At 45.4% G+C, this 6,092-nt stretch overlaps 1 pseudogene; it reads right to left on the reverse strand.

Moving 5' to 3' along the window:
• Window positions 1-207: 207 nt before the first annotated feature.
• On the reverse strand, window positions 208-591 carry LOC110284551 (annotated as a pseudogene).
• Window positions 592-6,092: the final 5,501 nt, after the last annotated feature.

Raw genomic sequence — 6,092 nt, forward strand, 5'->3', positions numbered from 1 at the left:
GCTATGACTTCACTAAGATTTGGGAGCCTGGGAAAAAGCAACCATAGCCTAGAGCCTCTGAGACCGTGTGAGAAGTTCTTTCTCATTCCGCATTCTGTTGGATGTTTTCTCATTTTCTTTTTCTTTTTTTTTTTCTCTTTTGAAAGCCTTTGCATTGGGATTCCCATTTTTAATTTATTTCTTTCTAAGGCCACCTCCTTCCAATTTCTAGTAGGAAATACAAAAGAAAAACTGGCTGGAACTGTAAGTGTTGCTGACAGCAGTGTCATCAGATGTCAGCGCACACCAGTGTACTCCAGTATTCCTGAGAAATAGACATGAGATCTGCCCTCCCACTGGGATGTTCTTGGCAACAGCCATTGCTATTTGAATTATTTTTCCATACAGAAGCTGTGGAGCCTGGAAGTCAGGCTGGCAGTCGGAGTCAGCCATCTCCACCTCCACACCAGAACCAAAGACTGATAATGGCCACGTTCTTCTTTTGAAGAAGCCGAGTGAGAAAATAACTCCTCATCTAAAACCAGGTCCTGGATTTACCACCTCATTCACCATACATGGGTCCCACTTCTTACGGAGGTCTGACTGCTACATATTCCCCACCAGCAGCTCCGGGGCTCCTTAAGGCCAGCCAGTCCTCAAGCTCTGACTCTTGATATCTTGCCACTGCATTATCTGTGACACTCTTCTCATGATGAAAACAAAGTCTGTTTTAATAAATAGTTAGAGAAGAAAGTGCTGTTAAGACAGAAGGAGAACTTGAAATTGTGTGATGCTATTACTGAGAACAGAGAGGACTGTCCCTGAGTTTCAACCGTGTATTTGTTGGAGAGTTGATGTAAACTCCAAGGCCCAGGTAAACTTCGCTCTCATCAATTTAGAGGACACAATACGTGCACTTCTCAGACATATTGAGTGAATTTGCAGAGCTATTTGCTCACGTTGCCATATGTGGCTATAGCCCACGGCACCATTCCTCTGCGGGGTAAATTTGATAAAGCCATTCTGATCTCGGCAGTGATTTTTCAAGCTGCCATAGTTTCTTAGCTGAGATGATCATTTGTTAATCTAATGGGCATAATTACCCTAATACATTTAGAAAAGACTTAATTTCTTTCAGAGTTGTTACTTTCGTAGATTACATTCTCCCGAGAAAGCCCAGGTACGAAGTACTAAGCAGGGTTAAGCTCAGCAGAGGAAGCAGATCATCGGAAGGTGTGGCCTTTGCAGGATAGAACCCATTTGATGGCAGTAACTCTGCTAGCCAACGTGAGAATAACTGAAACTACGTAGAAATCTTCTCAAAGAAAAGAGAAGTTTCGTGTTTCCTTGTTAACACGAAGGAAGCTACAGGTTAGACTTTAATGCTTCCCAGTCCCAGGAAACACCTAGCCGCTGTCCACAGCTGCCTGGCTGGCACTCACTTGTATGGCACTTGAGGTTCTCAATGTTCTCTGTGTCTGGGAGATTTCTGAGGACATAGTTCCAATCTTGGCCAGCGCTAAAAGCTGAGATAAAAGACCCGCTCTTCCATAAGGCACCCGGTGAGCACCTCACTGAGAAAGAATTACTTCTCCTTTCATGAACCAGACTTTCACAGGACGAGGTTATTCACTACATTTCATCTTGTACTGAAGATATATATATATATATATATATATATATTAACTGGGTTTTTAAAAAACTTTTTATTGCTTCTTTGTGAATTTGACATCATTCACCCCAATCCTGCTCATCTCCTCCTCCCCTCTTTCCCACCCTCCACCCTTGCAACCTCCCTGTCAACAGAGAAAAAAAAATCTCACTGTGGAAGCTGTGGTGTATCCTACAGTATACCCTTTTGTCCACACTTCTTTGCTTGCAAATGTTCACTGCAATGGTTCCCTGGCCTGGTACAGGAGCTCTGTTTTGTGATACGCTAGCCCTGGAACCTTACTGGGATTCCTCTCTGATATCCTATTGTTACCCTGTGCCATGGAGATCCTGTAGTTTTGGGTCTGTAGGACTGGCCCCTTCACACACTTGAGCAGTTCATCCATGGGTACATGTTGGGGTAAGCCAATTCAAAGCTCTGGATCTGGGCCTGAGAGGTATCTGAGCTGGTCAGACCAACTGCTCTTGTGCCCTCAGGGCTGGCTCACCAGCTGACCCACTACCAAGGCCAACTGTACCCTGCTGCTCAGGCGAAGTGCTGGGCCCACTCTTCTTAGTGTTGGAGCTAGTGAGGGATTGGGCCAGTTCTCCCGTTCTTATGACCCCAGGGTCAGCTCTTCTGCCTGTCATAGATGGTGAGGGATGAGGGAGTAGAGGAAGGCATCTCTACCTCGAACTGGATCGTTTTCTAATTAAATTTATTTTCCAAAAATTTTTTTTTGGATAATATATTTCCCCTTACAATACTTTCCAGATTCTCCCAACCTCCTTTCCCACCCAATTCCTGTTCTTTCTCTCTCAAACAAAAAGTCAATCAGGCAAACACACACACACACACACACACACACACACACACACACACACTAAAAATCCCAAACAAACAAAAGCCCACAACAAAACAAAACAAAACAAAACAAAACAAAACAAACAAAACAAAACGAGATTGGCCAATTAATTCTGGGCATTGGGACTTTCATAGAGCTTGGTTGATAGACACAGTGGCCACTCCATTGGAGAAAATTGATTTTCCTTTTTCCAGGAGGTCTCAAGTGCAAACAGCTTCTTGGTAAGGGGTAGGACCCCCATGTCCATTTCCCTTTCTCTGTGCTGGGACCCCTTTTTGCTTGAGTCTGTAGAGGGTCTATGCATGCTGCCACAGTCTCTATGAGTTAATCTGGGCATCAGTCCTGGTGTGTCTAGAAGACACTGTCTCCTTGGAGTCACCCATCAGCCCTTGGTCTTACAATCTTTCTGCTTTCTTTTCTGCATAGATCCCTGAGCCTTGGGGGGAGGGGGAGGGCTTGGTGAAAACATCTCATCTGGACCAACTGCTCCAGAACCTTTCAGTCTTTCACTGTCTAGTGGTGGGTCTCTGAGTTAGTTCCCATCTACTGCAAGAAGACACACCTCTGAGTGCCATGGACCGGGCCTAGTCGGCCCCCCTCAATCCGTGGGAATCAGGGTCTCAGACAGATGGGCATAGAGTTGGTGATAATGGGGTGACAAACAGACAGGACACAAGGGAGTGTGCTGAATCTGAATGTAACTTGTCAAATCGAACATCAAACTTTTTATGCAGAAAAAAACAGGGAAGTTAGGTGACACATCGGCAAGATACAAATGAGGTTACCGGATGCTTAGTGACTCTTACACAAAACAGAGGGATGTAAACACAAAGACTGTCAGGAACTGAGCAATAAAACAACTGAGACAAAGTCAGCTTTATCTAAGGTCAGCTATAGTCTTAGAAGCCAGGTGTGAGGTCTATACACTCCCAGGGCAAGGACTTTCACACCTAAGTCATGGTTCTAATTAAGGAGTTCCACTCTAGCTAACCATCTCATGAATAATGCAATACTCTAAAACCACAGCTGGTTCTACTTCCTAAACCATTGTAAATTCCTGTATATGGGAGTGACTTGGCTTTTATTCTGAGTGGTAGTGTGGGGGGACTTTTCTACTAATAAGTAATGTAGTCTGCCATACATAACTATAATAAGAATTCTAAACTTACTTTGCTAAGCTTGCCCTGAGATTTCTAACTCTATGTAGTAGATATTAAAGCCTGATTTCTTTCACTATCTCTCTTACAATACTAGAGACAATTCTAAATGTCACTGAATAGGCAACATTCTTACTGAATTCCAAGCCCAGGGTTGGCTCAAGGACTACCTAGGGCATTGGTGAAGGCCAGGAAGCAAAGTTCGATTTTGCTTAGGTATTTGGCAAGTCATTGCTTGGAGGCACCTATAACAAAACAATACTGAAAGGAAGCACACAGATCCATTTGCAAGGACAAAATTGGAGCATACGTGCTATGGAATGCTACAGCTCCCGGAGACTAAGTTTCCGGGAAACTCTCTCTCAGGGAGAGCAGTATGTCGTTAGGAGTCATGCTATTGCTAGGTCCTTTTAGGAGAGCAATAGTATTGGGTTTCCCCTAGGCCCATGACCTGTCTGGTCTCAGGTTGCATGCAAGGTGTTTTGTTCTTCATATTGTCCTTCTAATCTGAGCACACTCCAGAGTGGGAGCCGTAACTAATTCATATGCACATATATTGAAAACTTTAAGTAAATGCAACGATCATTCAATGTTTATCAAGGGTGGGGGTGGTTTCTGGTCTGCGAGGCTAGCTTCACTTACAAGAGAGGAAGAACTTGACTTTGTGGGTTTCTTAACTTCACAGCGTTATTTAAGACACCCCCCCATGTCTTAAATCATCCCCACGTGTTGACAAAACCTAAACTACTGCATCAATCTGGAAGGGCAATTTGGTAGCAGCCATCAAAATGTGTAGGAATATTATTTTTTTTCAACTTTCTACAAGCAAGAAGCAGAGGTTTTATCAAATATGCCCTCAGGGTTGTTTTATGTTATAGCATTCATAATAATGAAAACCAATTAATTAAATAAACAAAAATCAGAAGCATCAAAATACATTGGGGAGGGGGATTAATAGGCCTTTTACTTCCTTTGTCTACATCTATATTATATATATTTACAGCATTCTTGTTTGCTTTTCTATTGCTGTCATAAACACCATGAGCAAATGCAAAATGAGGAAGAAAAGGCATATTTCATGTTACAGGTTACCGTCCATCATGTAGGGAGGCCAAGGCAGGAATTCAAAGCCTGACCTTGAAGCAGAGACATGAAGAAGCACTGCTCACTGCCTTGCGGCCAGGCTCATGTTCATCTACTTAGCCCAGGCCCACTTGTCGAAGGATGGCACCACCCACAGTCAGATGGGTCTTTCTGCTTTAATTAGCAATCAAGAAAACGCCCCGTCCAGCCTGGCATCACACATCCTGGTGGGTAAAATAAGCCTAAGACTATCCCCAGTCCAGCCTCATGGCAGACCACACCTGAGACGATCCCTGCCCAGTGCCACATGTACAAGGGGTGGGGTGGGGTGGAATGGGGTGTGTGGGAGGCATAGCACTCCTGAGACAACCCCAGACACCCGGAGAGGCCTATGGAACCACTAGGGTGAGCACGTGGTGGAGAGATGGAAGAGAAAGAGAAGTAGAAGGATGTGCATACAAGGAAGAGAGGTGGAGCTGGAGACTAGTGAGAAACAGCCTGGTATAAGTAGCTGATAATGATGGGGAGGTCCTGGCCCATGCTGCTACCTAGGGCCATCTCTGGGTCCCTGGCCCCGCAGTAGCAGAGGTCAGTTACCACCAAAGGCCAGATGAACATTCCTGATCCAAGCGGCTACCTGGGGCCATGCGGATGTCTGAGGGGCTGTGCAGACCTGGCCCCTCCCTCACCTGGGCATCTTTGGAGAGCTGGCCCTGAAGTCATTCGCGCAGGAAAGGTGGCTTTGCCCCCTGCTGGATGTGGCATTGGGTGAGCTAGCTGGGTAAACTTCCCTGGATGAGCTTTCATTTTCGTGATGACATCTCTGACCTCTCAGGTCTCTGGAGGCCCTCCATTTATGCTGCCCCACCCCCTTACTTCACGCTAGCATCGTCATGTGGGTACAGTGTGTCTCCTCAACTTGACTGTTTCTCAGAACTGCACTTGTCTTTGTATAACCGCTGTGAGTGTAGGACTGGGTGAGACATGATGGCAATAGAAATTATGTTTCTTTTGGGCATCACTGTCAGTTGGTTTGCTGGAGAGGTGGCTCAGAGGTTAAAAGCACTTGCTGTTCTTGGAAAGAACCAGAGGTTCCGTTCCCAGCAACAGCATGGCGGCTCACAAACAGCCATAGCTCCAGTTCTAGGGGGGTCTGATTTGCTCTCTTTTGTTCTGCCACGATCTTAACACGGCGAGAGGAAAGGCTCTTGGTCCCTTTTGTTGGATGACTGACTTGTGGTCTATTTGAAGCCCATGTGCTCCTTACCCTTTCCAGACTTTAGGCGAACCCCGTCGTAGCTCTTTACCACTTGGGCACTCTTGGCTCTCTCCCTAGATGATGGCTCCCAGCTATGTG

Source organism: Mus caroli, chromosome 18 (genome assembly GCF_900094665.2).
Source record: "Mus caroli chromosome 18, CAROLI_EIJ_v1.1, whole genome shotgun sequence".
Classification (NCBI taxonomy): Eukaryota; Metazoa; Chordata; class Mammalia; order Rodentia; family Muridae; genus Mus; species Mus caroli.